The sequence below is a fragment of the Equus asinus genome, chromosome 22 (assembly GCF_041296235.1).
Source record: "Equus asinus isolate D_3611 breed Donkey chromosome 22, EquAss-T2T_v2, whole genome shotgun sequence".
In the NCBI taxonomy this organism is placed as follows: Eukaryota; Metazoa; Chordata; class Mammalia; order Perissodactyla; family Equidae; genus Equus; species Equus asinus.
The window spans coordinates 40,341,376-40,368,592 of record NC_091811.1 but is presented as its reverse complement, the minus strand read 5'-3'; the positions used below and the strand labels follow the sequence as shown (position 1 = coordinate 40,368,592).

The following is a 27,217-nucleotide window of genomic DNA, read 5'->3' as shown; positions in this document are numbered from 1 at the left end:
TTTGAGTGAGAGTAAAAAGCCCCCCCCCCGCCCCGAGAATCCTTCAAGAAAAGCAATATCCTTGTCACTCGTCAATGCCTTTGACAGGCTAGAGGACAACCTGTCAGCTAGCTGGTGGTATTAAATTAATGAACATTGCCCTTGAAAGGAAAAAAAAAATTACAATTTAGCATAGAATAATCAATGAAGAAGCTTACCAAGGTTTGGTTTTTTTACGTTGTTAAAATGTGCCCATTGCTAATGTGTTGGGTATGGGAGCAGCTAGAAAGTATTCCTCCACCCTATCAATCCAACAAGACTTCTCATCAAGAGAAAGGCCTTTTATTTAACATCTCATGTACGATCACAGCAAATAGAAAGGATGTCCCACAGGTTGGCTTTTCCATATGCTCATGGAGGAGCAGAAAGAAAGGCTTTCTTTGGCCATATTCCTCCAGAAGTAAATTTAAAAGAGGGTAAAACAAAATTTTTAAGTGTTGAATTTCTTTGAAGTAGATCACCATCTTAAACAAGAAGTCTGTGAATATTTTAATAAGTTTATATACTGAGCTACCTAAAACAAATTTCAGGAATAACTCTTCAACCTGTAGCGAGTATCCCCTATTTCCTCCTCCTCAGCTCAGCGGAGGCATCATTCATTCATCACGGCCCTCATTCCTGAAATTCCATCTCAATCATCCTAACACTGTGAACTTGGGGCCGGCCCGTGGCCGAGTGGTTAAGTTCGTGCGCTCTGCTTTGGCAGCCCAGGGTTTCACCACTTCAGATCCTGGGCTCGACATGGCACCGCTCATCAAGCCATGCTGAGGCGGCATCCCACATGCCCCAACTAGAGGGACCCACAACTAAAAGTATACAACTACGTACTGGGGGGGCTTTGGGGAGAAGAAGGAAAAATAAAATCTTTAAAAAAAATCTCATCTAACACTATGAACTTTTCAGAGAAGCCCCTGAATTGCAATCCATTTGCTCTCCCTGCCTTGTGGCAGTGCTTAACTAAGTAGCTCTCCCATAAAGAAAGATTTTTCTTTAAGGAAGCCTGTGGCAGAGCCTCCTATTGGCTCATTCAGTCCCAGTTCCAAACCCTTCTTGCTTGCCATCCTGACCTCTAGATGCTGGAAAACTAAGAACTCAGTTTCCTAGACTCCCTTGTGGACCAGCTACATACATGACCCAGGTTTTGCCAAGCCAGCTTGGGAGACTTGGAAAGTCAAAAAGTCCCAGGAGGAGGCAGCTGCACGGCAGCCGACTGGCTCCTGTGGCGGAGGCATTTGATTCTTCCACGGCTGCTGTGGCAGGATACGCCTCCCCGTGCCCTAGCGTCGTGGGCGCCTGGTGCTTACAAGCGCAAGTAGCCATGGGATTTCTGTGTTGACACTCCATGGTGTGGTTGGGTATTTCTGAGCTGTGCAGCATTTAACTTGGTCCCTGGCGCTCTTGGAAATTCTGTAAGCTACCTTATACCCTGAAATAAATGCCCTTCTGCTTAAATGAACTAGAGTGCACTACTTTGTTTGCAGCTAAGAACCCTGACAAATACAAGCCTGTCTCTCGAAAGTCAAGGGCATATTTGAGATCCAGTAGATGTAGATGTAAAAACTGGCTCTACTAACTGCTAGCTGAGAGGCCTTGGGCAAATGCCCCAACCTCTCTGTGCTTACGTTTTCTCTGCTATAAAAGGGGTGGGGGAGAAGGCTAATACCTACCACACTGGGCCTCTGTGAAGAGTCAGTGAGGTAAGGTCTATATATATCTGGTATGTGAGTGTGTTTGGGGGGGGAGGGGGAGCCTTGACACGTAGTAGGTCCTTCCTGCATCGTTTCCCATATTTTAAAAACATAATATTCATGTTGGAGTAAACTATCAACTCTTTAGAGAAAAGTGCAGATGGACATCCAGTGGTGGGCAGGGCAAAGTATAGAGCTCAAAGCTACAACAAAAGGAAAACTAAAATTCCAAGAGACGTTGGGCCAGGGATGTGTGAATGTCCCAATAAGTGTCAGATGAGACAGTACCCAGAAATGAGACCAGACTGGTGTGCTAAAAAGAGAAATTAACTCCAAGTTAGAACTGGTGCTTTTGCAAGGAAAAGAAAACCCAACTTTAGGCTTAAACAAATAATAGATAAATTTTCTCACAAGTCCAGAGGCAGGTTGTTGCTGGCATCAGTTCAGCTGCAAAATGATGCCATAAGGGACTCAGCTCTCTTCCCACTCTGCTGTGCTTAGCCTGCTGGCTTTTGTCCTCATGCTGTCATCTGGAAGTTGCAGGAGGTCTGCTTCTGCTGTTCCAGGCATTCCCCCTGTTCAAGGCAATAAAAACAGGGAGGGGGCAAGAGCTTTTTCCTTAGATGCCTTTGTCTTGTTTTTGAGGAAGAATATCCCTCCCAGATCAGCTCCACTTCCCTTTCATATGCCAGAATTGGCTCATGTATCTCCTTTAGATAAATTATTAGCCCAGGGAACAAAATCATAGGAACACATTAATTTTAAAAATATGTGTCAGTTGTGTGGTTTAGAAAGGGACAGCAAGACACTTCTGTTTCAAAGAAGTGGACAAATAAGGGTGAATTGAAGCAATAAAGTCAGGCTCTCTTTTTCCTTCTTAGCCCTGGAATTCTTGTGCAGTGCCAAAGAGAGGAGCCTTTCTCATAACCATACATAGCCCTGGCCCTGAGATCCACTGGGAATCCAACAGCGAGCTGGCAGAGAGATGGATGTAAGCCCCAGGAATGAATGAGCTTTGACTAAAAAGGCATAATGGTAATAGAACCAATCTCCAAATTGGAGACAATATCCTTTTTTTTTTTTTTTGAGGAAGATCAGCCCTGAGCTAACATCTGCTGCCAATCCTCCTCTTTTTGCTGAGGAAGACTGGCCCTGAGCTAACATCCATGCCCATCTTCCTCTACTTTAGATATGGGATGCCTACAAAAGCATGGCTTGATGAGTGGTGCCATATCCGCACCCGGGATCCGAACCGGCGAACCCTGGGCTGCCGAAGCGGAAGGGTGACCTTAACTGCTGCACCACAGGGCCGGCCCTGGAGACAATATCTTAAATTTAGTCCAAAAGTTGTGTGTGTCCAAAGTCCAAAGTTGTGTGTGTGTGTGTTTGTGTGTGCATGTATGTTGTTAGAGAGGGGTTTGCTTCATGTATGATCCAGGTTGGAACCAGTAGTTAAGGAATCTGTTCTGATGGGGACCTTGGTTAAGAGTCAATGGGTACTAGCAAAACTTGCTGTCAAAATCATGCCTCCATTGTGGATTCAGGGATAGCCCGGACACAGGACAAAGCTGGGGCTTCTGGGAGCTGAGGCCAACTCCAGTGGGAAGAAGAGTGAAGGCTAACAAGAGCTATGTGGGGATATGGTCCATCACCAAAGGGGCTGGTTAATGGCAGGACTCAAATCCTAGTAGGCACTTAAGAAGAATCCCATTCAATCAAATTAGACACATAAAACGTGGGATGAGGAACAAGAAGGAAAGCTGTACCTCTGAAACTTACCCTGGGCTCAGTTAAGCAGATCTACTCTAGATCCTATGCAGGTGTGATCTGTGCCAAACACTTTCTAAGTGCTGGGGATACAATAGTAGGCAAAAGAGATGCAATCTCTGCCCTCATGGAGTCCACTGGTTTCTCTGGAACAACTGTGGGAGAAAAAAAGTAACTACTGGCCAAGGCCACAGCTTACCAAGGCTTCAGCATCTCACTCACACAAACCCCCCCTTTCTCATTCCATTCACCAGAGAGGCTGTTAAAGCATATGTTATCAGGGCACATGTAACTTTCAGACAACACTCAGTTTTCCAAGGTGGTTGGGAATTAACATGCGTTATTAAAATCAACAATCCAGAGAGAAATTTACTATTTAACTAATTGTAATGCTGAATGACCTGCAAATAGTGAAATCGATGGATTTAGTTAAGTTTCCATTATGTTGTTTACTGACTAAGCAGTCAGCTAATGAGGAACACATTAATTACTGGTAAAATAGCCATAAATCAAAAGAAGGAAGAAAGGAAATAGGGTTTAGCTAATCCACGATATAGATAGCCAGTCTCTGAATTTACATTAATTAATATGCAATTCAGGTGTAATTGATTGTTGATCAAGAATTCAACACAGAAGATAATTAATGTCAAGTCCATGTCATATAATCCGTTTCCCTTTCCAAGGGTCTGTAGTCCCTGTTAAAAGGCAAAATGTGTAGCATTAGCAATTTCCAGAAAAAAATAATCTTTGAAAATATGGTACAAAATATAAATTAAAATCATATTGAAATACCATTTCTCATCTATCTTTTGGCAAAACTCCAAAATTTGACATTATAATCTGTTAGCAAGTTTGTGGGAAAACTAGGGCTGTCTCATACATTTCTGATGGGAATACAAAATAGTTCAGGCTTTTAGAGGGGGAATTTGCCAATAGACAACAAACTCACAAATGCATTTATCTTTTGGTCTAGTATTCCCATTTCTAGTAGTCTATCCCAAAGATACAAGTGTAAATAAACAAAAAATATTTGCTTATATGTGCAGAATGAATCAATGGAAAGTTAATGAAATACTGATAGAAATAGTTACCCGTGAGGGAATAGGATGGAAGGGATAGTAAAGGAAATGAAACTTGTCTGAATGTGGTTATTTAGTTTTAACTTCGGAATAATAAAAATTTTTATATGATAATAAACTAAATTAAATTAAAAATCAATGTCTAGAAATTGAAAATAAATGAGAATTAACGAATCTAACTATATTACACAGCATTATTACTGAACATCCTCAGTGGGATATATTCTAAGGATAAGAAGAACTCTAATAAAAAAATCGTGAACTTCATTCAGTATTCTTAATGTTAGTAATGATATTAATATTGATATTTTGATACAAATATATGTATATTATAGGCTAAAACAAGCAATTATGCTAATGATGTTAGAAGCCAGGGTTTTCAACATGAGAAAAGAGATACAAGTAAATTAAATCAAAGGTTTTAAGTGAAAACCCAGTAATCTAAAACTTAAATTGGAAATATCAATGTGTAATCTTGATTTCATCCTGGTACAACTCAATGAAAAGCCCTAGAAACAATGACGATCCAGTAGCAATGAACATTCCTAAAATCTAGATTGCAGTCTTCAAATATCATTCCTCACGTAAAAAAAGGCAACTAAAGTTAATAAGTAAGTTTGGCAAAGTCATAGGACACAAGGCTATTATACAAAAATCAATTTCATTTCTATATTTTAGCAAGAAACAAGTGGAAACTGAAATTTAAAATATCATTTACAGTAACATCCAAAACATGAAATACTTAAAAAACATTTTAACAAAATATGTATGAGGCCTGTACACTGAAAACTACAAAACATTTCTGAGAGAAATTAAAGAAGATCTAAATAAATAGAAATGTATGCTATGTCGATAGATGGGAACAGTCAATACTGTTAAAATGTCAATGCTCCCCAAGTTGATCTATAGATTCAATGCAATTCCAATCAAAATTCCAGGAGACTCTTTTGTAGATATTGACAAGCTACAACTAATATGGAAGTGCAAAGAACCTAACAATTTTGAAAAAGAAAAACAAAATTCAAAGACTTACACTACTTGATTTCAAGACTTACTATAAAGCTAGAGTAATTGAGACAATTTTATATTAGCATAAGGGTAGAACTGTAGATCAATGGAACACAATAAAGAGTCCAGAGATAGACCCATGCATATGTGATCAATTGATTTACAAAAATGATGCTAAGGTAATTCAATGAGGGAAGAACAATCTTTTCAACAAATGGTGCAGGAATAGCAGCATATCCATATAGGAAAACAATGAACCACAATCCTTACCTCACACCATACACAAAAATTAACTCAAAATGGATCATAGACCTAAGATAACAGCTAAAACCATAAAATTTCAAGAAAACATAGGGAAAAAATATTTACAATCTTGGGATAGGGAAAGATATCTTAAGACATAAAAAAAAGAAACCATAAAAGAAATAATCGATAAGTTGGACTACCATAAAAGAAATCATTGATAAATTGGACTTCATTAAAACATAAAACTTCTGCTCTTTGAAAGACACAATTAAGGACACTAAATGGTAAGCCAAATATTGGGGGAAATATTCACAATACATATATCTGTCAAAGGACTTGTATTCAGAATACATATTTTAAAAAAGAAACCCTTACAACTTAATATTAACAAGATGACCCAACTTTTTTAAATGGATGAAAGATTTGAACAGACACTTTCACCAAAGAAGATAGCTGAATGGTCAATCAGCACATGAAAAGATGCTCAAAATCATTAGTCATCAGTGAAATGCAAATTAAATCCACAGTGAAATACTACTATACCCTTATTAGAATAGCTAAAATTAAGTACCATTTCTCACTAAAAGGCAGCAAACCTGATCCGTGTCTGGGGCAGAAAATGTGCAAGATTAGCTTGGAGGAAAGATGCTATCAAAAGGTAATAATGAGGACACATCAAAAAACAGAAAAAACCCAAGAGCTTGAAGAGGCTCCCATTGGTCAATAATGAGATAATTTGATCATCAAAAAGAATTATGATTCCAAGTGATAAAAATGAATTAAAAATATAAAAAGGCAGAATTTTTTTAAGGAAGAGAAAGGAAAAAAGACTTCATGGACACAATTAAAGGTTGCTGGACATCAACTCATTCCTTTAAAAATTGATAATTAAAGGGAAAGAACTGAGAATTCATATAGCTTTTCCAGTATGAACAGTATTTCCTGGAGATCAAATAGCTCTAGCAGATAAGAGGTTTATATTAGATTTAGAAAATCAACATTTTGCAACTCCTGAGGAAATGACTCAAATAATGGTTATCAATGGATGATAAAATTATTACGTAAAAGATCAATGGAAAACTTTACAATAAAAGGATTAGGTTGGGCCAGCCCCATTGTGGAGTGATTAAGTCCACGTGCTCTGCTTCAGTGGCCCAGGGTTTCGCTGGTTCAGATCCTGGGCGCCGATATGGCACTGCTTGTCAGGCCATGCTGAGGCAGCGTCCCACATGCCACAACTAGAAGGACCCAAAACTAAAAATACACAACTATGTACTGGGGGTCTTTGGGGAGAAGAAGAAGAAAAATAAATAAATAAAAGAAAAAAAATTGGCAACAGATGTTAGCTCAGGTGCCAACGTTTAAAAATAAATAAATTTTAAAATTTAAAAAAATTTTTAAAAAGGATCAAGTTGTCACTATTTGAACTCACTGATCAATCAGTATCCACTAAAAGTGAAACAATCAGATACTACATGCTTTTGAATATAGTGCAATATGAAGTACACACCACCACCTCCGAAATAGCCTTAAAAACAAAAAACAAACCCTTGAATGTGAATCTAATGAAGCCTGAAGTCTATAGGAAATATGGAGGATAGAGGAAAATGTTAAGGAGGAATATTTAGTCAAAAATGAGAATTTAGGACATTCTACAGGACAATTGACCCGGCTTTGTAATCGAGTCAATAGTATTTTAAAAAATGTGGTAGGCTATGAGAGATTAAAAGAGTCTGCGGAAAACTGATTGTAATCTAACCTTATGGAAGAATGTTGAATAATGTGACTGACCATATTTGCCGTCAAGTAGATGTACTATTAGGAGCAATTGTAGAAAGCATTGATAAAGAATTATAAAAAGAGTACATCAAAGTAAGCTTAATGTCATAATGTAAATTGAGTAACTACTGACTGTTCACTAAGAGTAGGATGATGCATAAGCACTGTAGCTTTAATTCCAGATAAACAGAGCTGAAATCCACCATAGGTTTGTAATCATTTGCAGGCTACCTGAATGCATACATTTTTTTTTGATCAATAATAAAGTTAGTTAATTCTATATTTATGAATTGGTGTCTGCCTATGGGTCTTAAAATTTCTTGTTTTCCCGAGAAGTTTCAAAACATTTTTAAGAGACAAAAAACAAATGAGGTAAGTGGATATTTTTTTGTACGCTAATCAAACAAACCAACAATATAAAGATAATTTTAGACACTTGGAAAACCTTGAATAAAGATTTACTATTAGGCATGGGTCTTAGCAGTATCTTTTTTAATATCATGTCTCCTCAGGGAAGGGAAACACAGAAAAAATAAACAAATGGGACTACATCAAACTAAAAAGCTTCTGCATGGCAAAGGAAACCATCAACAAAATGAAAAGACAAACCCCCAACTCAGAGAAAATATTTGCAAATCATATGTCCAGTAAGAGGTTAATATCCAAAATATATAAGGAACTCATACAACTCAACAACAAAAAAATGAACAAGCCAATCAAAAAATGGGCAGAGGATATGAACAGACATTTTTCAAAGAAGATATGCAGATGGCCAACACGCACATGAAAAGATGTTCAACATCTCTAGTTATTAGGGAAATGCAAATCAAAACTATAATGAGCCATTACCTCACACTCGTCAGAATGGCTATAGTTAAAAAGATGAGAAATAAAAGTGTTGGAGAGGATGTGGAGAACAAGGAACCCTGATACACTGTTGGTTGGAATGTATATTGGTGCAGCCACTAGGGAAAACAGGATGGAAATTTCTCAAAAAATTAAAAATAGAAATACCATATGATCCAGCTATTCCACTTCTGAGTATTTAACCAAAGAACAACACTAATTCAAAAGGATACGTGCACCCCAATAATCATTGCAGCATTACTCACAATAGCCGTCTTGGAAGCAACCCAAGTGCTCATCAAGGGATGAATGGATAAAGAAGATGTGGTATATATACACAATGGAATACAACTCAGCCATAAAAAGATGAAATCGTGCCATTTGTGACAACATGGATGGACCTTGAGGGTATTTTGCTAAGCAAAATAAGTCAGATGGAGAAAGATAATTACCATATGACTTCACTCATATGTGGATGATAAAAAAACAAACAAATACATAAATATAGAGAAAAGATTGGTGGTTAGCAGAGGCGGAGGTGGTGGGGCCATGGCAAAAGGGCTAAAGGGGCACATATATATGATGATGGATGGAAACTAGACTTTTGGTGGTGAACATGATGCAGTCTGTACAGAAGTCGAAATACAATGATGCACACCTGAAAGTTATACGATGTTATAAACCAATGTGATCTTAATAAAATAAATTTTCAAAAAAGACTTCCTATTAGAAATTTAAATATGAGTATCGGGTGATATTAAAAGATTATTGCTAATTTTGTCTCAAAGACTCCTTTGCTGCAGGCTGTCTAAGATGCTTCCATCAAACATTCTCTTTCTCTCTCCTGCACTCTGGGTCAGTCTTGCATCAGTGGATGGCTCTGATCACTCAGTCTTCCTCAGTTCCCTCCCTATTTCCTTTCACTAACATTTCTCCTAATAAAATACTTCATGTTTAATCCCATCTTGACATCTGCATCTCAGAGGAGCCAGACTAATAGTCTTACCGCTCAATCTTGCTTCACATGCCTATGTTGGTTTCTTTCTACCATTTCCATACTGCCTTCCACTTTGTGTCTTTGTAACATCCCCCAAACTTCTCCCTGAAGAGGAGTGGATTTAAGATATAAAGCAGGAAGTAAATGTACAAGCATCTCACTTCCAACTGATGCACACATGAGGTGCCTCAGCATCCATCGGCTTGGTTCTATGAGTATCAGTAGAAAAGATTTAGGTTGGAACAAATTCAAGCCATGGAAATTGATTTATTCAAGGACTTTGTATATGACAAAATGTTATCCCCGCTGTGCCTGTAAGAGCCAGGCGTCAGGCAGCCAAGAGATATATCCAACTTTAGCCCTAAATCTTCCCATTCAAATAACCCTTCTATTTTGCATTCAACCAGCCCCTCTAGTATAGGCAGGCATTTAAGTCCATGATGCGCTTTTTCCACACTGATCACATAACTTTTAAGTACAACAGAGTGTTGCACGGTACAGGAAGGTTATCTCTGAAGCACAGCGAAATACACGCACATATATTCTTATCGTCCCTCTGCTTCTGGCCCCTCTCAGTTCACAGCAAACAAGTCAATTCAGCACAGCCTATCTTTTACACACAATTTCTCACTTCACACCAACCTCGTAAAAATCCCCAAACACCATTCTGTCATAATCTTTTGGAGGCTGTAGGGTTGGAAACTACAATCAATAGGTTCCAGAAACATAGAATCTGGGTTGAAATCCCAGGCCCATCTCTTCAGACTTTATAAACCTTACTTTTCCGATCTGTAAATTCGGGTCTATAAATTAGGTCCCTGCCTCATAATGTTGTGAGGGTTAAATAAAATCACATTTGATACTGGTTGGCCTATGCTCAAAGCGCCGTAAATGTTTAGACATTACATCCATTTGACACCGTGGGCCAGGCATCTCCACTCACTCTTTCCTGCTCTCTACTGTCCACTCTGTTCTCAGAGACTTTTCCATGAGAGAATCATCTCCATTTCCTGGATGCCTGGGGACAGAACACGTAGGAGGTAGGGTTACCAGATAAGCCCCTGGCTGAACAAAGTGCGAAAGGGTGATTTACTCAGCAAGAGACTGGTGATGGCTCCAAGGACATTAGAGCGAGGTTTTGATCACCTGGCATTCCATTTGCAAGCCATAGTAGTCAACTCTGGCTGATTTAAGCAGAAAAAAGGAGTTTATTCAACTGATATTGCATTTCTCAGATAATTGCTTGGAGGCTGGAGAACCAGGCTCAAGTCTGAGCAGCCAGCAGGTACCAAAGAGAAAGTTCATCACACCTGTTTCTTCTGTCATTGGCTCTACAGTCAAAAGTCAAACAGGAACATTGCCAAAGACTAGGGCATATGTCTGTGCACTGGAGATAAGATAGGCTAGGAAAATGCAGTATCTGGTATGTTGTTGTGGAAGTGAATCCTTGCCTCCAACTAAAAATCAGTGGAGAATTTCTCCTGATCATTAAGGAGTTCCATTGCTGGGTGGCCAAAAAATTGATAAACCCACCACCCAGAGCCTCCTTGCAAACATTCAGCAAAAAGAATTGAATGAGTAGTCGTAGCTATATACAGGTATGGATAGGAAACTTGTTACATGAAAGGTCTTCTTCAGGACTTTTCTGCATTAATTGTCCCCTTTCAGTCATATCTTCAACTTCTCCATATTTGTTGGTTCATCCTCTCCAGTTAATTAAAAATTTTTAATTCTCTCCAATCATTAAAACATTCTTTTCTACCTGCCATCCCTGACTTAGTTCAAACACATGCGATCTCTTCCCTGGAAAATAGCCCTAGTCTGATGTGTCTGCTTCTCCTCTTGTCTTCCTTAAGCTCATCTGCCACATCTGTCAGGTTGATTTACCTAAAGTGGAAAATTTTATCATATTCCTTCTTTGCCTAAAACCCTTTAGACCCTCACTCACTGTTTACTAATTAAAATTCATGTTCCTCTGTTGGTCTGCAAAGACTTCAATGAACTGGGCACCCCAGGTCCCCGGTTTCATCTCCTCCTCATTATAATCAACCTTACTCTCAGGTAATACGTAATTGCTGGTGGTCCCCTGCACACGGCTTCCCCTCTCCCAACATTCCACTAGTAAACTTGAGATTCATGCCATGGCTTCTGATTGTTCTCATCTAGGAATGTCTTCCTGATTGTCTTTGCTCAGCCAACTCTTGCTCTTCTAAACCCAGCTCATTCATTGAACAGCAGCTCAGGCCTCATCTGCCGTAGAAAAAGGCCCCTGATCTCCCAGGCTGGGTGTAGCACGCTTCTCATTGCTCCTATGGCACCGCGTACATGCCTTTACCTTAGCACTTACCTTATGTGTTGGAATTTCTATTTGTGTCTTTGCCCAACCTGATAGACTCTTCCAAGACAGCTCAGAGCACCGAGCTTGGCATATAACAGGCACTCAACAAATGTCAGCTGAACTGAACTGAAGTTATTATAGCAAATTCCTTTGGAAGATGGAAGTATTAACTGGTGGTTAATTAGCATGTATTAATATAGGCATTGTGAAATTATTAAATGATTTGCCCCTCAAATAAAAATACTTGGAGAGTCAAGTGGTTTCAGCAGCATGTTTCCAGTCTACTTAATGGCTCTCCTAGCTAAGGATTCTAATTACAATATATTCTCCTCATCTGAAGTGATTGATATGTGTGGAAACCGTATGTGATCACAAGAATAGTTATAACATTAAAATTGAAAAATCTATTAAAGATTTTTCTGCTAGCAATATTAAAATTCAGAGTACTTAAAGATTCTGATCATTCTAACATATTTATAGTGGTGAACTAAGTGAAATAGTATTCTCTGCTAAGCAGCTGCTAGCAGAAAATATTAAATTGAAAATTTTTCCCTCTGCTGCCATCTTTTGGCCGAACAACAGGAGAAAATCTTAAGAAACTAAGGGAAGAAATTTTATCTTAACACATATTTGACGTTAGGCACTAGCTTAGGGAATTTCATGTGTATTATTTCATCTTATACTCATAGCAACCTTCCATAGATTTTATTATCCTCCTTTTTTTTTTTTTAAGTTTGAGGGTTTTTTTTAAAAAAGTTTTTTGTGGTAAGAAAGATTGGTCCTGAGCTAACATCTGTTGCCAATCTTCCTCTTTTTGCTGAAGGAAGACTGGCTCTGAGCTAACATCTGTGCCAGTCTTCCTCTATTTTATATGTGGGACACTGCCACAGCATGGCTTAATGAGTGGTGTGTAGGTCCACGCCCAGGATCTGAACCTGCAATCCCTGGGCCACCAAAGTGGAGCACATGAACTTAACCACTACGCCACCAGGTCAGCCCCTATCCTCCTTTTGACAAAGGAGAAAACTTAGTGTAGCACTGTTGGTCATCTTTCCCAAAGCAGATTTTGTTCATCATGCAGACAAATCCTTTAAAGGAGTCTGAGCCCCTTGCCTGAGCAATCGTGGAGCTGTCGTCTTACTTGCCGAGAGATTGGTTTGAGCAGGGGCATGGAATAAAATTCTAGCCAATGAAGTCAGTGAGGGATGGTGGGGACTTTCAGGATGGTTTTCTTACCTCTTAAAAAGAAAGTCAGGGCTGGCCCAGTGGCACAGCGCTTAAGTGCACAGCTTCCACTTTGGTAGCCTGGGGTTCACTGGTTTGAATCCCGGGTGCGGACATGGCACCGCTTATCAAGCCATGCTGTTGCAGGTGTCCCACATATAAAGTAGAGGGAGATGGGCATGGATGTTAGCTCAGGGCCAGTCTTCCTCAGCAAAAAGAGGACGATTGGCAGCAGTTAGCTCAGGGCTAATCTTCCTCAAAAAAAAAAAGAAAAGAAAAGAAAGTCAACCAGAGAAATATCCTTTTTTCTGCCTCTGAACATTATCACTCATCTGTCACCATGAAACTGTGGCAGCCATCTTGGAACGATGAGGGGAGCCAGCCTAAGGCATCAAACCAAAGTGCTGAGAATGAATGGATGGAAAGAACCTGGCTTCTTGATGATACCACCGAGCAGCTGCTCTAATTCTAGACTAATTTCTACATGAGATATTAAATGTCATTTTTATTTTGGATTTCCTGTTACTTGCAACTAAACGTATCCTAACTGATTCAGAGGCTTAGTGAAATTAAATAATTTGCAAATAAAAAGATTTGAATCTAGTACATCATGCTATTATCTACCTGTTTCTTTCTTTCTTTTTTTCTGCTTTTTCTCCCCAAATCTCCCCAGCATATAGTTGTATATTTCAGTTGTAGGTCCTTCTAGTTGTCGCATGTGGGACGCCACCTCAGCATGGCTGATGAGAGGTGCCATATCCATGCCCAGGATCCAAACCCTGGGCCACCGAAGTGGAGCATGCAAACTTAACCACTCAGCCATGGGGCTGGCCACCTGTTTCTTTCTTACATACAGAAAAGAAGCAGAAATTCTGGGTGAAGAAAAGTTAAAAATGTAACTTATTACCTAGCCAATGGAGGGTTCAAATTCCTAGAGAAGGAACGTGTGATGCTTCTTTGGATCTTAAAGGAAAAAAGAAAACTATAAAGGACATTATTAGTATTAATAGGAAAATTTGCATATGGACTATATATTAGAGAATAGGCTAGCTTACTGTATAAACTCTAAATTTTCTGAGTGAGATCACTATATTTGGATGCATAGGAGAATGCCCTTGTATATAGCATCTCAAGTGAAATGTTCATTTGTTTAGAAAAGTTTAGAGAAAGGATTCATGATCACTAAATTTTCTCACAGAAATGTCCTAAGAAGGGGAATAGGGAAAAGTTTCATTCCTTTCTTTTTTGGCAACTGAGAAAATTTACTTTTAAAGTTTATCCTTACAATAGAATAATGGATGGATAGAGAGAGAGAGTTAAAGCAAATGTGGTAAAAATTTAATGATCTAATCTAGGTAAGTGGCATAAGGGTGTTCACTGTGGTATTCTTGCAATTTTTCTAAAGGTTTGAAATTCTTCAAGATAAAAAGTTGAGAAATATCAAGGTATAACATTCAAATACTTAAAACCATGACTCTGAGATAAATACAAAGTGAGAAAGTACCAACGGTGAGTTTAAGTTAAAGGTTTATTTAACTCATTAATGAAGGGGATGAGCTGAATGGAAAAAGTGGTTTAAAGGAGAATTTGAGAGACTGGTATACATAATCACTGGGGGAGAAAGAATGCCAGCACGTGATTGCTAAAGTAGATTTTAAAAACTGCTTAAATTAAAACAAAAATTGTAACCTCTGAGGTTATCTTTTCTTCTGAACAGAAAGTATTTGTATCCACACAGAAAAAAACATCATTTTTAAATTATCCATCCATTTGACATTTAACTTCATAGAGTCTGGGTCATAATTAATTGTACATTCTGCTAGGTCAGACGCTCTCAAAGAGTGGCCTGGAGACCCTTACGTGGGCTAAAATCTTTTAAGAAGTCTGCAAGGTCAAATCATTTTTATAAAAATACTAAGACATTCTTCGCCTTTTTCCCTCTCATTCTCTCATGAGTGTACAGCGGAGTTTTCCAGAGCTGGCGTGTGATATTTCAGCAGATTGAACACAGAAGCAGATATGAGAAAACACCTGTCTTCTATTAAGCCAAACTTTAAAGAGGTTTGCCAAACTAAAAAAATGCCATTCTATTTTTTTATTTTGGAAAATATAGTTATCTTTAAAATATATATATATTATGTTCATATGTAATGAGTTTATTGTTATTTTTAAATGATCTAATAAACACTTTAAAATTTTTTGCCATAATTTCTAATCCATTAAATATTGATTGATATAACCTACCTAAAGAAAAGCTCTAAGCGCTTTGAGGTCCTCATTAATTTTTAGGATGTATGGGGTTGTTCTAAGGCCAAGAAGTTTGAGAAATATTGCCCCAGAAAGTTATATCATACTTGGTGGAGCTTCTCCCAGTGTGACTTTGAAAGGATACAGTCATAATTTTGCTTTATTTTCAAGCTGTAGATAATTTTTTTTTTTAAAGATTTTATTTTTTCCTTTTTCTCCCCAAAGCCCCCTGGTACATAGTTGTGTATTCTTCGTTGTGGGTTCTTCTAGTTGTGGCATGTGGGACGCCGCCTCAGCGTGGTCTGACGAGCAGTGCCATGTCCACGCCCAGGATTCGAACTAACGAAACACTGGGCCGCCTGCTGCGGAGTGCGCAAACTCAACCACTCGGCCACGGGGCCAGCCCCAAGCTGTAGATAATTTTTCTGAACAAAAAAAAAGTTGTCAAATGAAATAGGAGAAATAAATTGAATTTATCTTCATTGTAAATAGTAATAAAAAAGTCTATCTGGACCCTGAATAGCCAAAGCAATCTTGAGAAAGAAGAACAAAGCTGGAGGCATCATACTCCCTGATGTCAAACTAGATTACAAAGCATCAGCATCAAAACAGTATGGTATTGGCTTAAAAACAGACACATAGAACAAGGGAACAGAACAGAGAGCCCAGAAATAAACCAACACATATATGGTCAAATAATAATTACAATAGAGGAGCCAAGAACATACAATGGGGGAAGGACAATCTCTTCAATAAATGGTGTTGGGAGAACTGGACAGCTGCAGGCCAAAGAAGGAGACTCAACCACTATCTTACACCAGGCATGAAATCAACTCAAAATGGATTAAAGACTTGAATGTAAGACCTGAAATTATAAAACTTCTAGAAGAAAACACAGGGGATAATCTCCTTGACATCAGTCTTGGCGATGATTTTTTGGATTTAACGCCAAAAGCAAAGGCAACAAAAGCAAAAATAAATAAGTGGGACTACATCAAACTAAAAAGCTTCCACATAGCAAAGGAAACCATCAACAAAATGAAAAGACAACCTATGGAATGGGAGAAAATATTTGCAAGTCATATATCTGATAAAAGATTAATATCTAAAATATGTAAAGAATTCATGCAACACAATAGCAAAAAACCCCAAAAAGTCCAATGAAAAATGGGCAGAGGATCTGAAAAAACATATTTCCAAAGAAGGCATATAAATGGCCGACAGGTACATGAAAAGGTGATCAACATTGCTAATCATCCAGGAAATGCAAATCAAAACCATAGTGAGATATCACCTCACACCTGTTGGAATGACTATTACCAAAAAGACAAGAAATATCAAGTGTTGGTGAAGATGTGGAGAAAAGAGAACACTTGTGCACTGTTGATGGGAATGTAAATTTGTATAGCCACTATGGAAAACAGTGTAAAGGTCCTCAAAAAATTAAAAATAGAACTACCATATGATCCAGCCATTTCACTTCTGGGTATTTATCTGAAGGAAATGAGGTCACTATCTCAAAAAGGTATATGCAGACCCACGTTCACTGCAGCATGAGTTACAATAGCCAAGACATGGAAGCAAACTAAGTGTCCACTGATAAATGGATAAAGAAAATGTGATACAAATACATATATATATATATAATTGAGATATATATACAATGACTCCTGTTAGGCCATAAAAAAGAAGGAAATTCTGGGGGCTGGCTCCGTGGCTGAGTGGTTAAGTTCGCGCGCTCCGCTGCAGGCAGCCCAGTGTTTTGTTAGTTCGAATCCTGGGCGCGGACATGGCACTACTCATCAAACCACGCTGAGGCAGCGTCCCACATGCCACAACTAGAAAGACCCACAACGAAGAATATACAACTATGTACCGGGGGCTTCGGGGAGAAAAAGGAAAGAATAAAATCTTTAAAAAAAAAAAAAAAAAAGAAGGAAATTCTGCCATTTGTGACAACATGGATGGACCATGAGGGCATTATGCTAAGTGAAAGGAGGCAGACAGAAAAAAACAAAGACTGTTTCATCTCACTTATGTGTGGAATCCAAAAAAAACCCCCCAAACTTATAGACACAGAGCAGAGATTGGTAGTTGCCAGAGGCAGGGGCTGGGCGGGGGTAGGTGAAATGGTACAAATTTCCACTTGTAAGGTAAATAAGTCCCGGGATCTAATGTACCAGCACGGTGACTATAGTTCACAATACTGTATTGTGAATTTGAAAGTTGCTAAGAGAGTAGATCTCAAAAATTCTCGTCACAAGAAAAAAAATTGTAACTGTGTGTAGTGATGGATGTTAACTAAACTTATTGTAATCACTTCACAATATATACATATATCAAATCATTATGTTGTACATCTAAAACTAATACAATGCTATATGTCAATTATACCTCAATTTAAAAAAATAAAGTAATAAAAAATAGAAAAAGTGAAAGCAAATAAGTTTTTTAAAACCTGTAAAATAAAATAGATATCCATATAATAAATATATAGCATGAAAAAAATCTATGAAATTGTAAAATTTAAAAATTATTATTTTCTCTACTCTGATAAAAAATAAAGTAAAATAAGATAATGATAACCCAGCTATCTAGTGGTAATACATATAGTAATTCTTCTCTGATTATAAAGTAACACATTTATTCTAGGTAAACATGGAAAACAGAACAATACATAAAGAATAAAATAATAAACATCTATAAATTCCATCAGCCAAAAATAACCACGATTAACATTTTTCTCCTTTCATTTTTTTCTATGTACGTATGTGTGTGATTGAGATACATTTGCATGTCTACATACACGACACACAAATATATAATTCAAATTAAACTGGAATTATAATGTTTTGCTTTTTCCATTTAAGATCATATGGTATCCAGTTTCCCATTTCATTATATTTCTTTACATTTTTGGTGCCTCTATAGCATTGTCTTTTGGAAATGCCATGTTATATTCAAGCAAGCCTTACTACCGTTCATTTAAATTCTTTTACATTTTTTTACTATTATCACCAACATAAATGTGTATGTTTCTCTGATTCTTTCCTTTAGATAAAGTTCTAGAAGTGGAATTGCTAGGAAAAAGGGTATGAGTATTCCAGGAGGGAACACTCTCCATTTTTTGTTTATTTAATTCATTCATGATTTAGAAAAATATCTACCGAGCATCTACCATGGTCCAGGCACTGTGCCAGATGTTGGAGATACAGTGATGAAAAGTGACACTGGTCCTGCTTCACAGAGACGACAGAATCTAGGTGACCATATAGACAACCTATGTAAAGGATGGGAGACACAGGAAATGTTCCTGAGTATCAGAGATCTGAGGGTTGGAATGTCTTCTTAAAGAAGTTATCATCTGGGGCCGGCCCAGTGGCGCAGCAATTAAGTGCATATGTTCCACTTTGGCAGCCCAGGGTTTGTCGGTTCAGATCCCGGGTGCAGCCATGGCACCACTTGGCAAGCCATGCTGTGGCAGGTGTCCCACATATAAAGTGGAGGAAGATGGGCACGGATGTTAGCTCAGGGCCAGTCTTCCTGAGCAAAAAGAGGAGGATTGGCAGCAGATGTTAGCTCAGGGCTAATCTTCCTCAAAAAAAAAAAATGAAGAAAAACAGAAGTTCTCATCTAACCTGACACCTGAAGAATGTGCAGACGTTCCCCAGAAATATGTGGGATTTGAGGGGAGGCAGTTTCAGGTAGAAGCAACAGCATAAGCAATGGGTCTCCTGCTGGAACAAATGAAGGAGGTCAAGTATGATTAGAGAGAGAGAATGTATATTTGTTTCAAAGTGGGGAGGAGGTGGTGGGATGGGGAGGGACAGTGTGAGGAGACAAGAGATGTGCCTGGAACATAAAGAGGGGCAAGATCATTTACAGCCTTGTAAGCAAAAGTAAGGAATTTGGGTTCTATCCTAAGTCTTGGAAGTTTTAAGAAATGGAGTATCAATACAGAAGGCAGAAAGACCAATTAGGAAGGGGATGAGAATTGAAGTAATGTTAAACTAAGAAAATTCTGACTTTTGCTAAAGCTACTAGATTGATAGAGAACGGGGTAAATCCAACCACAGAGCATATCTTGAGTTTGCCTGAGCATTTCTGAACCAGATAGAGAAACAGGCTGAATATCATCAGCTGATGCAGACTCTGGAGCCAGACTGCAGGTTCAAATCGCACCTCTCCCACTTCATAGTTTTATGAAGTTGGACCTGTCTAGGACCATAAGGGTAACTCACCTCATGGACTTGTCATGAATATCAAATGAGTGAATACTTGCAAAGCACTCGAATGGTACCTGGAGCATGATTAGAGCTCTATATGCTAACTAGCACTGTTTCACAAGATAACTCACACATACATATTTCTCTCACTCTGTATCAGTTTCTTAAATACTGCTTTCTCTGAAAGTTGTAGCAAAGTAATCCCCAAAGTCTTTCACATGGAAATAGAGTTTCATGGTCACATAAATTTGAGCAACATTGGAAGAAGAAATAAGAAAAAAGAAAAGCTATCTGATTGAAATCTGGATATCATGCATGGCTCTCTGTGGCTCGCAGTCATCACTGAGGAGGTCATTGTAGGGAAGGATGGCATCTCCTCTACCCTCTCTGGGTCCTTCTGGTTGGAATACGAATTAAATTCACATGAGACAGAATAACAGGAGGAAATTAAAGCTTTATAACATGTATACATGGGAGAGGCTCAGGCAAACCGAGCAACTCACCAAAATGGCTGAAGCCACCATCTTAAATATCCTCTGCAGTTAAGGGCAAAGGAGGATGCTGGGGGTGGGGAGAGTCAATTACGGGAGATTACCAGGAAAGTGCAGTAAGGTGCAGATTTAAGTCCTTGCCTTCTGCATTGCTAAGAGTTTCTAGAGATAAGGTCATCCCCCTTCTTCCTGGTACAGAGAGGGAGGCACCTTTACAGATGAGATTTCCTTTACAATGTAAATGTCTCTCACAAAGGGTAAGTAAATTCTACTTTTCAGTTTCTTTCCTGTCTGCAATTTTTAAAAGTAACCAGCCCAAAATAATCCTCATGCCAAAGAGATATATCTTCAGGTGGCCAATTCCAGTCCCCCACATCATTCTACTGTAAAACCCCTAACACACCCTGCAATTTTCAGATTCCAGAATAACCGCTAATAATATTTTAGTTTATATCCTTTCAATTCTGTTTCTATGCACATCAAATTTATAGTTTTCTTGCTGTTGAGGACAATCTGCAAGGCCAATGAACCGATCTACTTTTTTTTTTTTAATGGCTACAATGCTATTCCATTTTATGGATGTGCCATAGGTTTGTTTGTTTTTTCTTTTTTGAAATCTTCTCTCCTGTTCGTGGACATTTAGATTGGCTTCACATTTTTTAAAATACAAAGACATGATTTATATGTATACATACATACATACAAATATAGATAGATATCTCTGCATTTATCCCATCTTTTTTATAGGGTGGGGGTTTTGACTCTAGCTTTCTATACCAGGCAAACTGATCAAGGAAAACTTAAAATGCATGAGAAAAATGTCAAATGTTACTTAGCCATTTAAGTAATAGCCGCAGCATTCCAGCCCTCGCTGGGGTCCAGCAAGAGGGAAAATTATACCTTTGTCCCCACCACTTACCCCTACCCCAAGCCAGCCTCCTAGGCAACAGAATAATGCTGTCCTACCCAAACCCCCCAGGCGAGGGTAGGTTTAGTCTCAACACATCTTTCCAGTTCAGGGATTATCCACAGGAATCATACTGCCCTCTAGAGGGCAATTTGGAAATGTTTGGAAGTCTTTTTGACTGTCTTGATGACTGTGATTTGGAAGTAGAGGGATTTGTATGGGCACTGCTGTCATTTAGTAGGTGGGGACCAGGGACACGATAACGTGTAGAATAATCTCACAATGCAAAATTGTTCCTCAGCCAGCATGGACTTGTAGTGGCCCTTCACACCTTTCTGGAGGTTAAAAATCTGCTCATAATTATCTGAGCTTAAACATAACTTTGTTTTACATATAAACGAAAATATTTTTGCATGGTTTTACTAGACATCAAATCTTCCAGGAATGCAACAACTGTGCAAGTCTAGGAAACACTGTGCTTTACTTGGCCCAGGATTTTATGAAGATGCTCACCATTTTGGAAAGTCATTTCTCTGAAGGCAATTTCAGTTATGGTATTTGAGCTGGTGACATATCATAACTGTCTCTGTACACATTTGTATCCATCGCCCTCTCATTAATCTACATAGAAGCCCCAGCATCTCACTGTTCATTATGCCTTCTAGCATGACCATATCCAACATTTACATAGTAAATATATATTATTTTTATAAGAATTTTTTACCATTTCTGTATGTTTCAATTTGAGCATTATATTGATTTTTTTAATTGTGTATATAAGGAGGTGTATATCAAAAAAGGGTGTTACAACATATTTATCACGGAAAGGAGGCACATGAGAAGACATTTTACCATCCTGAGCAAAACAGCCTAGCTTCCCATTGCCTGAGACATCTCCATTCCAAAATAGGACTTTGGTTTTACTTTTCTACAATCAAAAGGCCCATTGAATTGGTTACCCTAAAACTAAAGAGATTCAAAGTCAATTTAAATTTCCCCCTCTAGTAGCCATTAACTGTGTCTCATTTCCCTTTTTCCCCTCTGCCTTCAGTCCTCTCATATCCAGGACATCTTTCTCAGACTGGACTCAGAGTTCACCTCGTAGAGAAAAGCCCTTTACCATTACACATTCCTCACTCGACTGTGAAAGTGACAGGGCTAGGTTCTATTCGTTACAGTATCTGGCACATAGTATGTGTTTAATAAACATTGGTTGAATTAAAACTTAAGAATTTGGAGTTTCTGGGTTGGTGAACATGTGGGGATTCAGGGAGATTGGTGCGCTCAGAGAACATGGAAGCTCTGCACCCTTTTCCACGTACCTTGTCCTGTGCATCTTTTCCATCTGGCTGTTCTGAGTTACATCCTTTTACAATAAATTGGTGATCTAGAAAATTAAAGAATACATGGACACAATTAAAGTTTGATTAAGAATGAGTGAAGAGTGACTGGCCCGGTGGCGCAATGGTTAAGCTCGCATGTTCTGCTTCAGTGGCCCTGGGTTCGCCAGTTCAGATCCCAGATGTGGACCTATGCACCGCTTATCAAGCCATGCTGTGGCAGGCATCCCACATATAAAATAGAGGAAGATGGGCACGGATGTTAGCTCAGGGCCAGTCTTCCTCAGCAAAGAGAGGACGATTGGCAGTGGATGTTAGCTCAGGGCTAATCTTCCTCAAAAAAAAAAAAAAAGAATGAGTGAAGAGAACACAAGACAAAAAGAAAAAAGGAGTTGGTAGAGCTAAGTATATAAATTAAAATAAAAGTTAATGCTATTGCTGAACTCGTTTTGATTATCCAAATAATAGTGACACTGTAAGAAATGTAAAGTAATAACCTGGGGACAAGGCGATGCCATGTCCGTGCCCAGGATTTGAACTGGTGAAACCCTGGGCCGCCAAAGCGAAGTGTGCGAACTTAACCACTCAGCCACAGGCCAGCCCCCTATATCCTATAAATCTTATCCTATAAATATTCTTGCTTCTCAGATGCTCTTTGAATTGGTCATAGTGTCTTTACTGGTTCCTTCATTAATCAATGAATTAAGTAAAATCTTTGACGTGTTCATTTTATATTTGCTGGAAAGTCATGCTTTTACCTTTTTGAAAATTATACTTTAACATATCTCATAAGTGTGCAAACATAGACTCTAGTCACAGGTCTTCTCCAGCATAATAGGGAAAGGACCAGTGATTGTACATGCTGCATTTCACGAATTTTGAAAAGGCTGTGTTGATGCCAATAATCCATAGTCAATCTACAAACCAAAATTGGGGTGAGTTTATTATGAGCCAGATCTGAGGACTAGCCTAGCCCAGGGCCTTCCTTCCCCAAGGAAGGAAGGGCACCAAAGAAGTGGGGTGTACAGGATGGTTATATACTGTCTTGGAACAAAGAGCATGCATCACATATGATAGGAATGTCCCTTTTACAACAGTCATGAGATTGCCTAGCCGGCACAGCACAGCTGTTCACACAGCAGGTAGGAGGGCCACTATCTCGCTGGACACACCAGTAGCCCGTCTGTTGTCTCGAGCTGGGTGGTCACAGGGTGGGTGCAGCAATCAGTTCCAACCTAGGGAGAGATGCTTATCCTTAAGGAAATGCCAATGTGGGGAAGTTACATCTTTATCTTAAGGCCCTTTGTTCTTATCTTTGGGACATAGCAAATGCTTAAAGCAGATATACAATGCATGCTCAACAGCCACGTCAGGCCTTTTTGGAAAAACAAGGTCAGGCCAAATTAGTTTTACACCAAATGGCTTCCTCATATGCTCCAATATATCCTATTGCTCGCCATTTGTTTATCAGCTGGGTTAACGCTATGAAATAGAGATGTAAAGAACTGGTTCAAAGTTCAGTTTATTTCAAATCTTGGCGGGCAAGTGACTGTAATCGCCAGAACAGATATCTCATGAAACCTCCTCATATACAACAATTAGGGTGAGGCTCATAACAAAAATAAAGTAAATCAGTATTTCAAACTATGTTGACAATTTTCAACGTTTTGACCAACTTCTTGCAAAATATGCTGGATTTTTGTTACTTTTTCTTGTCAAGTAGCTAAGAGCTTCTACTGTTGTAGGAATATTTGTCAGTGCCACACTGGATTCCTGGTTGCTGGTGCATGCACCATTAGCGTTATTTTTAGATGAGCAGTTTCTCTGCACGAGTCTTTTAAAGCCACTTGCCCATCGTGTAAGTAAGGTTTAGTAGAGACTGGATAATATTATCTGCACTTAATCAGGTGCTCGTGACCTACAATATGTTACTACACTCTGAAGGGGTTCAGAGAGGAAAGTTAGCACAACAAGAAGCTTCTCTTCTCTAAGAAAGTGACAAGTGACAAAGATTCAGAGTGGGAAACCCAGTGCAATATAGTATATTAAATATCAGTACTAAGTTTAAATTCTTGCTTGCTTTTTAAATAAAAATAAAATGAAGTAAAAATTCTGGTATTTTCTTCCTGCATCTCAGTGGTTTTTCTTGCACACTCCTGGGGTACACACAGCCCACTGGCGTCTGAAAAAAGGATGTTTCTTTTCAAGTCTGAGATTTGGCAGTTACTAAGTGGGTGCCACCACTTGGTGGCAGTGGCGTCCCATAACTGTAGTATCCATTTTGCAGGAATAAATAAAACACTTCTAAAGAGAGTTACTGTAAACAGCTAAAGGCAGGCGATGACACAGTCCTTCCTCCGGAATGTGGACAATGCTGAACTTTACCTGAGCCCTGTGCTTCTGGAAAGCAGAAAAAGAAAACTTTTGTTTTCTGAAACCTCCCCATTCTTTTGTGTTCTAGGAAAGCGCTTACTCAAAGAACTACCCTTTGGACTTAGATAAAACTCTCTGTCTACTCTTTCTCATGACTCCCATAGTTCTGGAGGATGACTCCTCTGTTTACCTGTGACAAGGCCAATCACAGATCTTTCCCCTTTTGCCTGAACCTGCTGACAAGACCAGACATACATCCTCCAACTTCCCATTCTTTGTTATAATTGATTAGCTAAGATTAGAACTAGTTGTTCCCCTGAAACTAGCTAACCACAGAGAAAAACATTTTCTGTTTAGCTACCTGACTGAGACTTCTGCTTGCAAAACAACCCCAACTCGAAATCACGCCACCTAAAGCCTGTTCACCCCTCCCCATGTGAGGCTAAGGCCATCCACCCTTCGGAGGCGCTCTGATCTTTGGATCTGGAATAAAATCAATCTCTGTACTTGTCGGGGTTTGTCTTTGACACACACTTTGAAGCAGTTTCACCCTCACCGAATCTAAGCCTGCCATCCAGGCAGACAGATGACTACCTACCCTGCAGGATGTCTCCTGGGAACACCTCCCAAAAGAGGTTTTCTTTCATTTTTAATGCTCAAACTTCATAAAACATGTCTCTCCCGATATAACATTTCCAGCCAACATTTATATAGAAAAATCTCCTATTTACATTTTAAACGTAATAAAATATTTTTGACAAAATGAAATGCAGGAAAAGTCTTTCATTGCAAATACTACTGATGGTCTTCAGAGTCAGTTATGGGTTGCATTGTGTCCCCCCCAAAAGATATGCTGAAGTCCTAGCTCCTGGTACCTGTGAATGTGACCTTATTTGGAAAATGAGTCTTCGCAGATATAATTAAGATGTAAGTTAAGATGAGGACGGAGCCAGCCCCGTGGCCGAGTGGTGAAGTTCGTACACTCCGCTTTGGCAGCCCAGGGTTTCACCAGTTTGGATCCTGGGCGCAGACATGGCACCGCTCATCAGGTCATGTTGAGGCAGCGTCCCACATGCCTCAACTAGAAGGAGTCACAACTAAATAAAATATACAACTGTATCGGCCAGCCCAGTGGCACAGCAGTTAAGTGTGCACGTTCCGCTTTGGTGGCCTGGGGTTTGCTGGTTCAGATCCTGTGCAGACATGGCACTGCTTGGCAAGCCATGCTGTGGTAGGCGTCCCACATATAAAGTAGAGGAAGATGGGCACAATGTTAGCTCAGGGCCAGTCTTTTTCAGCAAGAAGAGGAGGATGGGCAGCAGATGTTAGCTCAGGGCTAATCTTCCTCAAAAACAACAACAACAACAATTATATACTGGGGGGATTTGGGGAGAGAAAGCAGAAAAAAAAAAAAGATTGGCATCATTGTTAGCTCAGGTGCCAATCTTAAAACAAAAAAATGAGGTCACACTCAAGTAGTGTGGGCCCTTGACCCAATATGACTGGCATCCTTATAAGAAGAAGACAGACACACACAGGGAGAATGCCATGTGATGATGGAGGCAGTGATTGGAATGATGCATCTACAAGTCAAGGAACACCAATGTTAATGCAAATAATCCATAATCAATCAAAAATCAAAATTGGGGTGAGTTTATTATATGAGCCAGCTTTGAGGACTGTAGCCCAGAGGCTTCCCTTCCTAAGGAAGGAGGCACTCCAAAGAAGTGGGGTGTGCAGAGTGGTTACATGCCATCTTGGAACAAAGAGCATACATCACATATGACAGGCATATCTCTGACAACAGTCACGAGATGCTTTGCTAGCACAGCAGGTGAGTGGTCACAAGATGAGTTAAAGCAGGTCAGGAATTAATCCTCAGTTTCTGGGAAGAAATGCTTATCCTTAAAGATATGCTTATATGAGGGAGGCAACATCCCTATCTTTAAGGGCATCGTTCTTGGCTTTGGGATGTTGTCAATGTTTAAAGCAGATGTACAATGCATGCTCAACAGGCCATGTCAGGCCTTTCTGGAAAAACAAGGTCAGGCTGAATTAGTTTTAAACCAAATGGCCTCCTCACATACTCCAGTATATCCTATGGCTTTTCATTTATTCATCACCAAGGATTACTGGCAACATAAGAAGCTAAGAAAAAGGCATGGAACAGATTCTTTCCTAGAACCTTCAGAAAGAGCATGGCCTGTCCACATGTTTGATTTTGGTCTTCCGGCCTCCAGATTTGTGAGAGAATATATTTCTGGGTTTTTTTTAAAGCCATTCAGTTTGTGGTGCTTTGTTATGGCAGCTCTAGAAAATTAACGTAGAGCCCCTGTTAAAATGTTTGAAAATTGTGGAATTGAGTGTCCTCAAAAGGGATGCAGTACAGAACCATTGTGGTGTCAAAGCAAAAACTGCATGAGACAAAGCTAAATAGGCAAAGAAGACTTTATCCAAGGCTACTGCAATAGGGAAGAGAGGCCAGAACTAAGCCTGAACTCAAGTGCACATCAGCAGAGCGGGTAGATCTTCCTAAGGGCTGGGATGAGCTAGCGGAAAAATACTGGAGGACATTAGGGGGAAGTCATAGGCCATCTGTGTTTGCTAATTGGCTTTATCCAA

At 39.2% G+C, this 27,217-nt stretch overlaps 1 long non-coding RNA gene across 2 annotated transcripts in view; it reads right to left on the bottom strand.

The window, feature by feature from the left end:
* LOC139041505 (uncharacterized) overlaps positions 1 to 27,217 on the bottom strand; it is a 64,099-nt gene that overhangs the window by 14,910 nt on the left and 21,972 nt on the right. Inside the window, exons 4-6 of one of the 2 annotated variants that reach the window (XR_011496782.1) lie at positions 22,205 to 22,269; positions 3,507 to 3,649; positions 2,139 to 2,302 (exon numbers count right to left, since the gene is read on the bottom strand). This is a non-coding gene — a long non-coding RNA (uncharacterized lncRNA). Of the gene's footprint in view, positions 1 to 2,138; positions 2,303 to 3,506; positions 3,650 to 14,321; positions 15,684 to 22,204; positions 22,270 to 27,217 lie in introns of those variants that run through there. The other variant, XR_011496783.1, reaches the window with a different exon arrangement.